Genomic DNA, 16,848 nt, shown 5'->3' on the forward strand with positions numbered 1-16,848 from the left:
TAATGGGATTGCTGGGTCAAATGGCAGGTCTACTTGAATCTGTTTAAGATACCTCCATAATGCTTTCCACAGGGGTTGCACTAGTTTGCAGTCCCACCAGCAGTGTATTAGTGTTCCTGTCTCTCCACACCCACGCCAACATGTGTTGTTTTGGGTTTTTTTGATAAAGGCCATTCTCACTGGGGTTAAGTGATATCTCATTGTGGTTTTGATTTGCATTTCCCTGATGATTAGAGATGTTGAACACTTTTTCATATGTTTGTTAGCCATTTTTATATCTTCTTTTGAAAAATTTCTATTCATGTCCTTTGCCCACTTTTTGATAGGGTTGCTTGATTTTTTCTTGCTGATTTTCCTGAGTTCTAAATAGATTCTTGTTATCAGTCCTTTATCTGATGTGTAGTATGCAAAAATTTTTTCCCATTCTGTAGGTGGTCTGTTTATTCTTGGGACTGTTTCTTTGGCTGTGCAGAAGCTTTTTAATTTAATCATGTCCCATTCATTTATTTTTGTTGCTGCTGTGATTGCCTTGGGGGTCTTCTTCATAAATTCTTTGCCTAGGCCGATGTCTGTAAGAGTCTTTCCTACATTTTCTTCTAGAATTCTGATTGTATCACGCCTAAGGTTTAAGTCTGTTATCCACCGTGATTTGATTTTTGTGAGAGGTGAAAGCTGTGGGTCCTGTTTCAGTCTTCTACAAGTGGCTAACCAATTCTCCCAGCACCATTTGTTGAATAGGGATTCTTGTCCCCAGGGTATATTCTTTCCCGCTTTGTCGAAAATTAGGTGACTATATGAGGATGGTTCTATATTTGGATTTTCTGTTGTGTTCCACTGGTCTGTGTCCCTGCACTTGTGCCAATACCAGGCTGTTTTAAGAACCATGGCCTTATAGTATTGTTTGAGGTCTGGCAAATTAATACCTCCCATTTTGTTTTTGTTGCTTAAAATTGCTTTTGCTATACGGGGTCTTCTTTGATTCCATACAAAGTGTATAATTATTTTCTCTATGTCTGTAAAGAATGATGTTGGTAATTTAATAGGGATTGCATTGAATCTGTAGATCACTTTGGGTAGTATAGACATTTTAACAATGTTGATTCTTCCGATCCACCAGCATGGTATATTTTTCCATCTATTTGCAAGTTCTGCTATTTCTTTTCTCAGTGTTTCATAGTTTTCCTTATAGAGGTCCTTTACCTCTTTAGTTAGATATATACCTAGATATTTTATTTTCTTTGTTGCTATTTTGAAGGGTATTGAGTTTTTAATTTGGTTTTCCGATTGACTGTTATTGGCATATATAAATGCCTCTGATTTGTGTATATTAATTTTGTAGCCTGAGACTTTGCTGTATTCGTTAATCAATTCCAGGAGTCTCTTGGTTGAATCCTGGGGGTTTTCCAGATATAACATCATATCATCAGCAAAAAGTGAGAGTTTGATCTCTTCCTTCCCTATTTGGACTCCCTTGATTCTGCTCTCTTGCCTGATAGCTCTCGCAAGGACTTCCAATACTATGTTGAAAAGTAATGGAGACAATGGGCAGCCCTGTCTGGTTCCAGTTCTAAGTGGGAGTGCTTTCAGTTTTTCCCCATTCAGTATGATGTTGGCTGTGGGTTTGTCATATATGGCTTGTATCATTTTTAGGTAGGTTCCATCAATGCCTATTTTGTTAAGCGTTTTTATCATAAAAGGGTGTTGAATTTTGTCAAATGCTTTTTCTGCATCTAATGAGAGTATCATATGGTTTTTGTTTTTGCTTCTATTTATGTGGTGAATTACATTTATAGATTTACGTATGTTGAACCACCCCTGCATCTCGGGGATGAAGCCCACTTGGTCGTGGTGGATTACCTTTTTGATAAGTACTTGGATTCGATTTGCTAGTATTTTATTGAAAATTTTTGCATCTATATTCATGAGGGAAATTGGTCTGTAGTTCTCTATTTTTGTTGTGTCCTTTCCAGGTTTTGGTATTAATGTTATATTGGCTTGGTAGAACGTGTTAGGGAGAACTCCATCCTTCTCAATATTGGAGAATAGTTTATGTAGGATGGGCACCAGTTCTTCTTTGTATGTATGGTAAAATTCAGGTGTGAACCCATCTGGACCAGGGCTTTTCTTTTTGGGAAGGTTTTTTATTGCTGTTTCGATTTCAGTTCTTGATATTGGTCTGTTCAGGTACTCTATTTCTTCCTGGTTGAGCCTGGGAAGACTATGTGTTTCTAAAAATTTGTCCATTTCCTCCACGTTCTCCAGTTTGTGTGCATAAAGATTTTTGTAGAATTCATAGATGATATCTTGTATCTCTGTAGCATCGGTTGTGATTTCTCCTTTCATGTTCCTAATGGAGGTTATTAGAGATTTTACTTTTGTGCTCTTGGTTAGTCTAGCCAGAGGTGTGTCTATTTTGTTTATCTTTTCAAAGAACCAACTTTATGTTTTATTAATTTCCCTTATAGTTTCTTTGTTGTCCTTTTCATTTAGTTCTGATTTGATCTTAGTAATTTCTCGCCTTCTGCTGGGTTTGGGATCGTTCTGTTCTTCTTTCTCCAGTTCTTTGAGTCTATTCGTTAGGTTGTCTATTTGCATGTTTTCTGTCTTTGTGTTATAGGCATTTATGGATATGAATTTTCCTCTCAGGACTGCTTTAGCTGCATCCCATAGATTTTGATAAGTTGTATCTCCATTGTCATTTAATTCAAAGAAATTTTTGATTTCCATCTTGATTTCTTCTTTTATAGAATAATTATTCAGGAGAAGGTTATTTAGCTTCCATGACTTTGAGTAAGAGTGAGGGTTTCTGTTTGTGATCATTGTTACTTTTATTCCGCTGTGATCTGAGAAGATGCATGGTATAATTTCTATTTTTTTGAATTTTTGAAGACATGATTTATGTCCTAGGACATGGTCAATCTTAGAGAATGTCCCGTGAGCTGATGAGAAGAATGTATATTCTGTGGACTTTGGGTAGAATGTCCTATAGATGTCAGCCATGCCCATTTGTTCTAGCATTCTATTTAGGTCCATTATGTCTTTGTTTATTTTCTGTTTAGAGGATCTGTCCTGTACTGTCAGTGGGGTGTTAAAGTCTCCAGCTATTACAGTATTGTTATCTATCATTTGGTTGAGATCTAGTAGGGTTTGCTTTATGAATCTAGGTGCACCTAGGTTGGGTGCATATATATTGAGTATAGTCATGGCTTCTTGATGAATTGTGCCTTTAATCAGTATGTAGTAGCCATCTTTGTCTTTTATTATTTTTGTTGATTTGAAAGCTAAGTTATTGGAAATTAAGATTGCCACACCAGCTTTCTTTTGGTTACCATTTGCTTGAAATATCGATTTCCATCCTTTTATTTTCAGTCTAAATGCATCTTTGCAGGTTAGGTGAGTTTCTTGAAGACAGCAGATACTTGGATTGTGTTTTTTTATCCATTGGGCCAGTCTATGTCTCTTGAGCGGAGAGTTCAAGCCATTCACATTTATTGAGAAAACTGATAAGTGAGACAGTTTTTTGTTCAGCTTGTTGGGTAGAACTTCATTGTGATGTTTTCTCTCCTGGGCCATTGTGGTATCTGCAATTTGATCTTTAGCTCTTGAGTAGTTTTACATTCGTGGATCTTTCTTGTGCTGATCCGTGTGTAATTCTCTTTGGAGTACTTCTTGGAGGGCTGGTCTTGTCTTGGTGTATTCCCTCAACCTTTGTTTATCTGAGAATGTCTTGATTTGTCCTTCATATAGAAAACTTAGCTTAGCTGGGTACAAGATTCTAGGCTGGGCATTATTCTGTTTCAGAAGTGTGAAAATGGGGCCCCAACCTCTTCTTGCTTGTAAGGTTTCAGCTGAGAAATCTGGCGTAATTCTGATGGGTTTTCCTTTGTAAGTTACTTGTTTCTTTCTCCTTACAGCTCGGAGAAGTGACTCTTTAGTGGATATTTTGGTCAGCCTGATGACTACATGGCGTGGTGTTTTCCTATTTGCTATGAATCTCCCAGGGGTCCTTTGAGCTTCTTGAATCTGTATGTCTAGAGTATTGGCAAGGCCTGGAAAATTTTCCTCGATTATGTCTTCAAATAGCTTGTCCAACCCTTGCTTATTATCTTCTTCACCCTCAGGAATGCCAATAACTCTCAAGTTAGGTTTCTTCACATAATCCCACATTTCTTGAAGACTCAGATCATTTCTCTTACTTTTTTGATCTATGTCTGTGACTGACTTATTTAGTTGGAAGGAGTTATCTTCAATTTCTGAGATTCTTTCCTCTGTTTGATCTACCCTGCTCTTGAGACTTTCCACAGTGTTTTGTAGCTCTCTGAGTGAATTCTTCACTTCTAGGAGTTCAGTTTGGTTTTTCTTCAATATTTCAATTTCTTTAGTGAATTTTTCCTCCAAATCCTGTATTTTTTTTGTGTTTTCCTTGTGTTGTTTATCCATTGATTCTTGTATATTATTCAGCTTGTTTATAATCCATAATTGGAATTCTTCCTGTGACATGTTGGTGTTTTGAGTCTGGTTTGTGTCAGATGGTTGGGAGCTGGTATTTCTCTTTGGGGATGAGCTTTCCATTTGATTCTTTGTGCTCTCCGTGTTTTTTCGCTGGGCCCTTCCCATCTAGATTTATCGTTGGATCTTTACTTATAGATTTAGTCTGGTTAACAGGACTCTTTGTGCTCTATTCTTAGGCTGTGAAACAGTCTATGTATGTTGCTTCTTTTGGCAAGAGGGGGAGACTGTTGTGTATTGTTTAGAGATTTTTCTGTTTCCGTTGGGGGACTGCTTCCGATGGGTCCAATCCTAGAGGATTGGAGTGATCCAAGACCGCTTTGGTGAGTTAGAACAGTGTGTTGTGGTCTTTCAGAAGGCAGGCAGGGTCCACACTAATAGTAGACCGAAATTCTCTTTGCTTGTTTGTTTCCCTTTGGTTCTTCCTCTATAAGGGAGGTTTCTGACTCTATCTGCCGGCAAGATACTAGCTATGGGGAGAGGACGGTGACCTCGCTTGCTCAGCCCCCCAGTTGCTGTAGCTCCCACGGGCAAAAGTCTATCTTGGTCCAATGTCCCCAGGGATCAGGTTCCACACTCTCGCTTCTGGAGAAGTATTCAGTGTTTACACTTCCGTGGGGATCCTATATAAGGTCCGTGGACCAGGGGAGAGGGCCGTCCAGGGAGCCTCTTGGTACCCTATTGCTCCGCAGTGACTTGGCTGTGGGCCCTAGAATGGCGATTGCGTGCCTGCAGATCTCCGGCCCTGGGGGTGACTGCTCAGGATCCGGTATGTACCAGAGCCAGGGACCTGGCCCGTTCCGAAGCTCACCGTGGGTCCCCAGTTAGAAGGTGAAAAGAGAGGAGAAAGAGAAGGGAAAAAAAAAAAAAAAAAGAAAAGAAAAAAGAAAAGGAAAGAAAGAAAAGAAAGACGAGAAAACGAAAGAGAAAAGAAAAAAAAGAAGAAAAAGAAAGAAAGAAAAAGAGAAAAAAAAAAAGGAAAAAAAAAGAAAAACGCAAAAAAGCCAAACCAAAAAACACCAAAAACGCCAACAAAAATGAACAAAAACAAACTACATAGCACCTCACCACACCGCAAGGCAGAAAGATACACAAATCTGAAGTATATAATTCAGCGACTCAATGTTTTTTTGTTTGTTTGTTTGTTTTACGCCTTAGCACAGCTCCGCCCCTTCACTTCCGCTCGGCTGGGTCCAGAGCGGCCATTAGATGTTTTTGTTTTTACGCCTTAGCGCAGCTCCGCCCCTTCACGCCCGCCCTGCTGGGTCCCGGGCGGTTTCGCAGTGGATTTCAAGATGGCGTCTGCGTGCCCGCACAGCTACGAGGGTGGTGGGGGTCCAACCTCCGCGCTCAAAAAGGCGCGGCAGCCAGAGGCCCAGAGGGCAAAGGTGCCCGCCGGGGCTGTCCGGCTCGTGAGCTGCCGGAAAAAAAAAGAAAAAGAAAAGAAAAGGAAAACAAACAAACAAACAAAAAAAAACCCACAAAAACAAAAACAAAACCAAAAAAAACAAAAACAAACACAAACACAAACAAAACCCAGAAGAAATTTACCAAGAATAAAATATACAGTTCGGCGAGCCTATTCTTCTTGTTCGTGGGCTTTTTTTTTTTTTTTTGCCTTAGCGCAGCTCTGCCCCTTCACCCCGAACGCGGCCCCGGCATATCCCGCACTCCTGGCGTTGGTTCAGAGACCAGCGGAGGGCGCCGGGCAGAGAGAGCCGCTCGGCACTTTATGGCTCCCGAGCGGTTTCGCCCTCGCTTTCAAGATGGCGCCTGCAGAGCTCCGGGGCTGGAGGAGACTGGCTCCCCGGCAGGCAGAGACCGCCACTGCCCGGGGGCTGGCGAGCAAGGACACACACCAGGGGTGACCGGCTGGAGAACCGCCAAAAAAGGAAGCACGGGTAGAAAGAGCCGCTGTGCACTTTTTGGCTCCCGAGCCGTTTCGCCCTCGCTTTCAAGATGGCGCCTGCTGAGCTCCGGGGCTGGAGGGGACCGGCTCCCCGGCAGGCAGAGACCGCCACTGCCCGGGGGCTGGCGAGCAAGGACACGCACCAGGGGTCACCGGCTGGAGAACCGCCAAAAAAGGAAGCACGGGCAGAAAGAGCCGCTGGGCACTTTTTGGCTCCCGAGCCGTTTCGCCCTCGCTTTCAAGATGGCGCCTGCCGAGCTCCGGGGCTGGAGGGGACCGGCTCCCCGGCAGGCAGAGACCGCCACTGCCCAGGGGCTGGCCAGCAAGGACACGCACCGGGGGTGACCGGCTGGAGAACTGCCGAAAAAGGCAGCACGGGGTACGACGCTATTTGCTGTCCGGGAGTCTTTTGTGTTTTTCCGCCCTGGGGCAGATCCGTCCCTCCTCGCCAAGCGCTGTCTCAGCTGAGATCCCCCAGGTTCTAAGGTAATTTCGCAAAAAAGCCTCCTGTCTGCAATGCGCCACGTACCCCTCAGTGATTCTGTGCTGGCCTGGGTCAGGGCTCTGTTCAATTGGGAGCGGAGGACAAGCCGCTTTCCCGAGAGGCTGCACCCACCCCGGCTGGGGGCGGGTGTATCCGACCCGCGCTCCGCTGGCTAGTGTCTGTCCCGCGTTCCTAATATTCGTTCACCTCAGACCTCACTCGCTCTGTTTGTCCCACGCTGATTCTCTGTGGATTCACACCGCTGTTCCTGTGTGGGAGCAGTCCTCTAGCGTTGTGGCAGGTCCGGATCGATGCCTTCCTTCCCGGGAGCGCAGATTCAGGCCGTCACCACCACTCCGCCATCTTTGATCTCTCAATGGTAATGTTTTCAAATTTCATTTTCTGATTATTTATTGCTAGTTCATAGAGACACAGTTGATTTTGTATGTTTGATTTCTTACTCTCCCACCTTGCTAAATTCACATGTGGAATCCAGTAATATTTAATAGATTCCCTAGAATGCCCTATATAGACAATTATTATGTCATCTGTAAATAAAGACTGGCTTGTTCTTTTTCCAATCTGGAGGCCTTTTATTCATCTTTCTGGCCTTATTTTACTGACTAGAACCGCCAATGCTATGTTGAATATAAGCGCTCGTTGCGGACATCCTGGCCTTATTTCCAACCTTAGGGGAAAGCATCTAGTCTTTTACCATTTAAGTGTGAGATTAACTGTAGGTTTTTTGTAGATATAATTTTTAGATTGAAAGAGTCCCCTTTAATTTCTAGTGTGCTGAGAGTTTTCATCAAAAATGGATGTTGGATTTTGAAACATGTTTTTTGGGATGACTGTATATGTTTTCTTTGGTAGTCTTTCAACATGAATTTCATTGACCTTCATATGTTAAGCTTACCTTAAACCACTGCTGGAAGGTCTCTTCTGAAGGATGTACATCTCTCATTTCACTGATTCATGTATTATTTATTTCATACCTTCTGAGACTTATGCATTATTCTAGGTGCTGAGGATCCATAGTAAATAGACCTGAACGAAGTACTCTACTGTCAAGAAGCCTATATTCCAGTTGGCTAAATAGCCCATAAGCAAATAAATAGAAGTACAACTGATAAGTGCAATTAAGAAAAATATAGAGGGTAAAGGTCCGAGCATACTAGAAGTGGGGCTGATGATGTGCTGTGTTTATAGACGATAGCCAGGAAAGACGTAGCAATGAGACATTTGAGTAAATATCTGGGTAAAGTAAGGGAGCAAGCCATTTATACATCTGGAGGAAGAGAATTTCAGGCAGAAGGAACAATAAGTGTAAGGTGGGAGATGCTTGGTATTTTTGTAAAACTGCAAAAAGATCCCTGTATCTGAATTTGTGTGGGGGGACATAACTCTTCACTATCAGTGTTAGTGAATGCAAATAAAAATTGAAGACAGAAAACAAATCATACTAGAAAATTAAAAGGGATATCATTTACTGACACTCCAGTAAAATACTCAAATTGACAATACAAATATATTGTTATACATCTATTGTTTCTTCCTAACATTGATATCATCCTTTCTTAGTCTAAAGTTGAGACATAAGATGCTGAGTATAACAGTATTAATAGGCACAAGTTTATATCTGGACCAGCCTTGGTCATACATCACTATTTAGTCTCTAATAATGTTTTATTATTAAATTCTTCCATGTGAACCTTTAGTTTTACTTGCTCTGACATGGTTTTGTTATTTAATAGATTTGATGATTCAAATTCCAAGGCTACTGAAAGTACTGCTGTAAAGAAGGATTGCAAATCGATGGGGTTGTTCTTCTCACACACTCTTTTCCAAGCTGGAGTCATTGAGATTGCAAGATGTTTTGAGAATAAAAAAAGCTTCTGGCTGGGCGTGGTGGCTAACTTCCGTAATCTTAGCACTTTGGGAAACAGAGGCGGGAGGACCACTTGAGGCCAGGAGTTTGAGACCAGCCTGAGCAAGAGTGAGACCCTGTCTCTACAAAAAATAGAAAAATTAGCTGGGTGTGGATGCACACCTGTAGTTTCACCTACTGGGGAGGCTGAGGTGAGAGGATTGCTTGAGCCCAGGAATTTGAGGTTGCTGTGAGCTGTGATGAGGCCACTGCACTCCAACCTGGGTGACAAAGCAAGACCCTATCTCAAAAAAAAGAAAAAAAAAAAAAAAAAAAAAAAGGTTCTGAGGACAAATAAATAAAAGTAATACTGTAAAAAATGCTAATTATTTTTCTTAGCTGTGAAACATTTAGGTTTTACTCAATACTAATGACGTGGATTGTGAATTTCCAAAAGGAGGATATCCCATTAGCAACAGAAAACCTAACAACTCTGGGAAGTTGTGGTCACCAGAACAAACCTTGAGAAAATAAGAAAATGTGTCCTGGAAAAAGTAAAGACACTATGGTCTGCTGAGTTCCCCTCTGAGTTGATGAGAATGGGAGCAGCTGGGGTGTGAACAGCAAGCACATCACTGGGTCACAATCAAAAGGTCAGAAATGATACCATTAAAAAATTATAAGCAGAAGCTTATAAATTTTTATCACTCACTGCTTTTAATTAACCTTTAAAAGCTGTTCATGTTGGAATGCATAGGTCTTGGCTTCTGAAGAGAGCAGGGTTTAATACAGTTGTGTTGTCTAATGAGGACCAGGGGATGCCTCTCTTCCACAGTGTGGCCATGACATTTCAATTTCAATAATACCACGTCTATTCAAAGCACCACTAACTCAGCTTCAGAATGAGCACCCTGTACAAAGATGATATTTTGATTTCTTAATCATTTTTCCTTTATTCTTAGATATTGTATAAGATTACTAATTTTTAAAGTAACCATTACTACAATTGCGTCATCAGTCAGACAAGCTATTTATGTGAGGCTTTCTGTACATGTGCAGAATAAATCTTCCACAATGAGCTGCATAACTTGTCTTCAAGGAAACAAATGATCAAGAAATATGGCATATTAGTTTTCTTTTGCAGCATAACCAATTATCACAAGCAGAGCAGCTGAAAACAACACACATTTATTATCTAATGGTTTCTCAGGGGAGGAATCCAGGCACAGCTTATGTAGGTCCTCTGCTTGGTGTCTCGCAAAGCTGTAGTTAGCTGGGCTGGGCTCTCGTGTGGAGGCTCAGTTAGCGGAGAATCCTCTTCCAAGCTCACTCAGGTTATTGGCAGAATTCGTCTCCATGTGCCTGTGGGACTGAGAGCCCTGGCTTCTTGCTGGCAACCAGCTGGCAACTTCCCTGGAGATGGAGGCTGTCATATTGGTGTCTTCAAATCGAGAAAGAGAGAAAGTCTCTAGAAGAATTCTGCTAGCAAGATGAAATCCTCTGTAATATAACATAATCGTGGAAGTGACATCTATCACCTTCGTCATACTGGATTGGTTAGAATCAAGTAACAGGTCCTTCCTACACTCAAGGGGAGGGGATTATAAAAAGGCATAAACACCAGGAGGCAAGGGTCATGGGAGGTCACTCTACAGTGTCCAACAGGAGCATCCAAATTAACAGGTAATTTAGATCACTAGGTCGACTATTAACATAGTGCACTGAATAAATATGGGCTTTGGATCCAGGGAGGGCCAGGTTTGAAATGTGACTTCGGCATTGGCTGGGTGTGTACTCTGAGGTCTGGCATTTGCTGTCTCCATATCTTGGTTTCTTCACCTATAAGGTGGAGAAAGTAAAATCAAATGAGATAGTGTATGTAAAGTGCTTATCATAGTATGTGGCAAGGAATGAGTGTTCAATAATAGTAGCTACTTATAATAGTGATGGTAGAAATAGTATTGTCAGCGAAATTAACAATAAAACTCCCCATTTATTGATTGATAATGGAAGTCTTTTTTTCTTTCCTGGTTAGTATATTCTAAAATGTATTTGATATATATTTCATATGTACTCTTTTGTATGTCGCAAACATAAATTATAACTCTAATCTATTTGTTGTGTTCATCTGTAGTCCATTAATTTTTGCTTCTATAAAATATTCCATTGTGTGACTATCCTATAGTATATTTATTCACAATATATTATATATTCTACAGTCAACAGACATTTAGGTTGTTTCCAGGATTTTTTTAAAACTCTTAATTATAGTGCTACTATTAACAGCATATGTGTTCAGACCTCAAGAGCTATTATAAGCCCTTTGAAAACAGGAAATAATTTATTGAATATTTGCCCCTGGTAGGGTGATCAACCATCCTGGTTTACCCTGTCCTGGATTCAGCACTGAAAGTCCCATGTCCTGCAACCCATTAGTCCCATGCAAACTTGAGGCTTGGGCTAGGAAACATTTCTTTAAGGATGTCCATTATACCACAATTAGAACGAAGGCACGATGGATGCTGGTCAGCAAATAATAGATGTATAGCAGAAGGGACATCTAACTCAGATCAGAGGCTGAGTCAGAAAAGGCTTCCCCAAAGTGATATGAAAATAAGGAGCCTAGGAATACAAATACTATTATCAAGGCAAAAAAAGTGGACCAGGAAATGGACTCTGGCCAGAGAATGTCTTATGAGGCAAGGGACTGTTAAGTAGTATTCACATTCAGAGAATTCAGTGGTTCAGTATGAATGGAACACGGGCTGTGTAGAGGAAAGAGGCAAGAGATGCAGCTAGAGTGGTTGTTAGCAGCCACAGCAAAAGGACATTTATGTCTTGCCAAGGACTTCGGACTGCTAAGCAGAATAGAGTGTCAGGGCTGGAGCATAAGATGATCGGATCTGTCTGTAAGATGTGTTACTCTGTAGCAGACTGCAGAGGAGCAGGACTGGATGGTTGGCGTGTTATAGTTCTTTGTTCCCCCGTAGACATCCTAGAGAGCTGTGTTGGGTTTGCGTCAATGCATACTATTTAAACTGTGAAAAGAAATTAAGAACCAAACCAAACCAAACCAAAAAAACACACAACAATGACAATAGGCACAATGTTATGCAGCAAATCTCTAGAAATTACTCATCTTGCATAACTGAAATTCTAACCTGTTGAATAGCGACTCCCAATTACCCCTGTCCCCAGCCCCTAGCAGCCACCTTTCTAGTCTTTGTATCTATGAGTTTGACTATGTTACGTTCATCATAGAAGTGGAACCACACAGTTTTTGTCCTTGTGTGGCTCTTATTTCACTTAACATAATGTCCTCCAAGTTCCTTCATGTCATCGCATGGTGCAGGATTCCCTTCTTTTTAAAGGCTGAATAACGTTCGTTATCCGTATACACCACATTTTCTTTATCCGTTCATTTGTGAATGGGCACTTAGTTTGTTTCCACATCTTGGATGTTATGAATTATGGTACAATGACCACAGGATTGCAAATACTATCTCTTCAAAATGATGATTTTAATTCTTTTAGATAAGTGCACAGAAATGCGATTGCTGTATCATGTGGAGTTTCTGTTTTTAATTTTTTGAGGAACTCTATAAAGCTTTCCATAGTGGCTGTGCCATTTCACATTCCCGCTAACAGTGTACGAGGGCTCCAGCTTCTCCACATCCTCACCAACACTTACCTCTTTTAGCATAGTTAGTGAAACTGTGTGGTACGCTTAAAAATTTGTTAAGAGGGCAGATATCATGTTAAATGCTCTTACTACAATAAAAAGAATTTCAACAAAGATCAAAACTACCCAAAAGCTTCAGTCTTTTCTTTCCTAGACACGTACGATATATATATGTATATATATTTTTCTTTTCCAATTAGATTTTGATAAAACCAGTTGACAATGTGAGCTCACATTTTATAAGTCCCTTTTGTGTCCACTCAGCATATTGTAGGATCTTACGGAAATGGCGATATCACTCACACTTGCACGCAGCTACATGGCCTTGGCTACATGGTGTGTTGGTGCTACCAGCACCCCCAGCCTGGCATCCGTGGCCCCTCAGAGACCAGGCTTCACTGTTGGACAGATGCAAGTGTCACTTACAGGAACTTTGAAACGTTGGAAGTTCTCCTAACCACAGGGATCCCACAGAGTTACAGAATCTGGCGAGGTTCCTGACAAGGCCTGTGTCAGGGAAAATCTCACGTAGATTTCATAAGACACATCATTTAAATTTGGTCTAGAATCTTCTCCCAATTCTTCCTTTTGTTGTCTCCATGATAATATGTATTGAAAAACAAGCCAAAAGTAAGGTTTCTAAAGTTTATCTTACTTGGGGTCCTTATCTTGTCCTGTGCTTTACAACTCGGTTGTCCATACTCAGATTTTGAGCTGTCCCACACTCCAGTCATCACAACCCAAGTTTCCTCAAATTTTGTGACAAATTGCGAAACAATTTTCCCTTTTCCTTATCTTTACCTTATCACAGGGGCTGAAGCTGGATGGACAGAAAGATAAACACAAATCTAACCACTATTCTAAATCACCTTCTAAAGTGATTACCTGGGAAGAAATGAAAGCTTAGGCCTGTGGTCTCTTTGTTTAAGGAAGAATGGGAATCAAAGCAAATTTCTATTTCACTGTCCTTCTTTGCAATATTAGGGTTTTGTAATACCAGTCTTCTGCAAACTTAACATTTCCATATTCTTTAATAACATAAAATGGGTTGAATTCTTCAGTAAAGAGTAGAAAGTATATGGTGTCTTTGCAAATGTTTTGCATTAGTTTTACGCATGCACAGTGTGTTCAAAGTGTGACTCTGAAGCAATATGACTGGCTGTTTCCTAAGAGGAGGAGTCCATTTCTCTCTCAGTGAGTACTGCCTCCTGCAGGACAGCTAGTGCTTCTTAAGGTCACTGCCACGAGAGGCAGCATATGTGGAACTCACCCATAGCATGTTCCAGAGCTGACGTCTGCAGATTCTCAATGGCAGCAAAGCTGGTGACCTGAAAGGGAGATTTGGTATTTGCAAACAACCAGAGGTCATTCATTCAGAGACATATTAATTAAATAGGAAGGGTGACTTTGAGAAAGAGCACTATGTGTGGCTGACATGGAGAAGGGACTTTGATTTAAAAATGATTATCATATGTTGCTTCTAAACTGTCTCTGCAGGCAATAACCAAAGATGAACGGCATATAAATTTTTATCAATGATGACAGTATAGAAATGAGCACAATATCTCTCCATGACTCTTTGTAGGACATAATACTTACCTTAATGTGCAATCCTGGTATATATGTTAAAAGCATATTTTATTTCTTTAGAGATACTTCTATGCTGTGTTTTCCATAATGGTCTATGATAGTTTATCTGCTTGCTTTCTTATCAGGATCTTACACACAACCCAGCAGTGAGTCCTTTTTAATCAAGGAAATTGGACTCAATATATCCAAAAGCCAGGAAATGAATAGAATCAATGTAAACTCTTTTTAAAGAGAATAAGTAAATTACCATTTAATGAGATGATTTAAAGTCTGAATCAGGGCTCATTAAATTAGTATTTATGAGCATGGCTGGTTTTGCATAATTGCTCTATAATTGTGATTCTTACTTTCTAAAATGAAGGAAAAGTGAAAGATTTTTTTATAGTCACCTTCAAAAAAAAGAAGTACCTTTTCTTAATCCTTCTTTTTTACTATTTCCAAGGCCATTATAAAACTCTACTGCCTTTCATTTATCTTAAAAAATCCTTGGTATTACTATTTTTAGAAAATTAAAAAACCCACTTTCCTTCTACTTTTGTACATTATAATTACATTTGGCTTTAAAGTTTTTAATAATAAAAACATCTAAAACAGGTGGGTGCCAATTTGTTTAAACAATATGCCTTCTGTGCACAAAGCATTTGGCACTAAATTTTAAACAAAATATTCACACAGCGTTGTGTAAAATTACCAGGAGTCTTTCACATGACTTTTCTTATTTTATCCTAATTGTACTGGCACAGTATTCTATTCTCTACTTTAGACTCAAGGAAAAAAAATGATTGGGAAAGTTCAGTGACTTGCTACAGGTTACAAAGCCAGTTAGCGATGGGATCTAGTTTAGAATCAGGCACAGTCCTGGGCACAAGCTTATGTTTTCGAGCATTCTCCATTTCTCTCATCTACCTCCATAACACCTTCCCACCTTTTTCTTACCCTGGCTCTCCATCCAAGCTTGATATTTTTTATTTACTCTCTGCTTCTACCTAAAACATATCTGATATGATTTCAAAGCACATAAAGAAAAAAGAGAAGTAAGCCTTAAGATTGGATAAAGAGAAAAAAGGATTAGGAAAAATAAGATCAATCTAGTGGTTACACATCGGTTTAAAACCTAAGTGTTCAAGCTGTGAACTTGACAGAGTTCGGGTAGGAAATTCAGCTCTGAGCTTTCTCTCAGTCTCTGAGAAGATGGAGCCATAGTCCTTTATACAATTTCTAGAACTTATAACATGAAAACAAACCAGTGGTTGGGGAGAAGCAAAAGTGTCTCTGGTAGTAAAACCCAAGAATTTTCTGCCCCACAAAATATGTGGAAATAAAGATGTGCCCTGCTTGCAATCAGTGATGGTCCTAACCAAAACCAAGAATGCTCTTCCATGGATGCAGACATGGCCAGAGAAAACTTAGTAATATTTCCAATATCGACAGTGTTTCTAACCAAACAAAGACAAGACTATATGGGAACCATAAAATGATACACATCCCCTTTTTTGAGTGATCTCTGCTTCCATGCAATGACAATATGACCTTTGTTTTAATCATTTCTGCTTTGAAGTCAGAAGTATCGTCAACAATATATCTGGTGTAAATAAAGTGAATTTCATATTCCAGTTTCCTATAAAACTCCTTAATTTAAGCCAACATCATTGTACCAAAGGGCCATACTTTGCCAGCAATAATGTAATAAATGTGGAACAGTTTTCAGATGGTCTGATTAAATCTAGAGAAGCATTTGATATCTGTGCTTTAAAAAGTTCCTTAAGAAAACTTGAGAAAGCTGATTGATCTTAGATTAGTGCAAAACATTTTTAAAAAGGACTTTTAAATTTTACACAGCTTAGCACCCCTAATCTAAAAATTGAAAATTCAAAACATTTTAAGTGCTGAAATCACTCCACAAGTGGAAAATTCCACATATATGTATTAACACAAACTTTGGTTCATTCAAACAATTATTGAAAATATCGTATAAAATTACTTTCAGGCTGTGTATAAGGTATATATGAAACATAAATGCATTTCATGTTTTAACTTGGTTCCCATCCTCAAGATATCTCATTATGCATATGCAAATATTCTAAAATTTATAATCTGAAATCAAAGTACTTCTGGTCCCAACCATTTCAGATAAGGGATACTCAATTTGTACTTTAAAACATTTTTAGCCTTTAAACCATTCTCCTAATAACAGAATAACCAACTTTTCATATATTATAATTATAGCCTAGTAACCACTATGTCACAATGAGCTTGAGTCACACTCAAATTTTCAGTATGCACTAAGTCTGGAGGACTTCTTTCAAGGCCTTTGCTGAGATAAAAGTATTTTTAGAGTCAGAAAAATTCTTTGTGATCTACTCTCACTACCCCAGATCACAAAACGGATTTGAAATGGGAGCCATCTGATTAATACCGTACAGGGAAACAGCAATTCTCATACACTACCCCCTAAAAAACTCATGAAGAATTATTTGCTGTTTCAAGTTTGTTGGTTATTAGTCCTTTATCATATATATAGCTTATAAATATTTTCTCCAACTCTGAAGTTTGTCTGTTTGCTCTGTTGATTATTTCCTAGCTGTGCAGAAGCTTTTTATTTTTATAAAGTCACATTTATTTATTTTTATTGTTTCTGTAATTGGCATTGGGGTCTTAGTCATAAATTCTTTGCCTAGGCCAATATCTAGAAGAGCTTTTGCTACATTGTCTTCTAAAATTCTTATGCTTTCATGCCTTACAGTTAAGTCTTTTATCCATGTTGAATTAACTTTAGCGAGTGGTGAGAGATCGGGGTCCTGTTTCAT

Source organism: Eulemur rufifrons, chromosome 19 (assembly GCF_041146395.1).
Source record: "Eulemur rufifrons isolate Redbay chromosome 19, OSU_ERuf_1, whole genome shotgun sequence".
Taxonomy (NCBI): domain Eukaryota; kingdom Metazoa; phylum Chordata; class Mammalia; order Primates; family Lemuridae; genus Eulemur; species Eulemur rufifrons.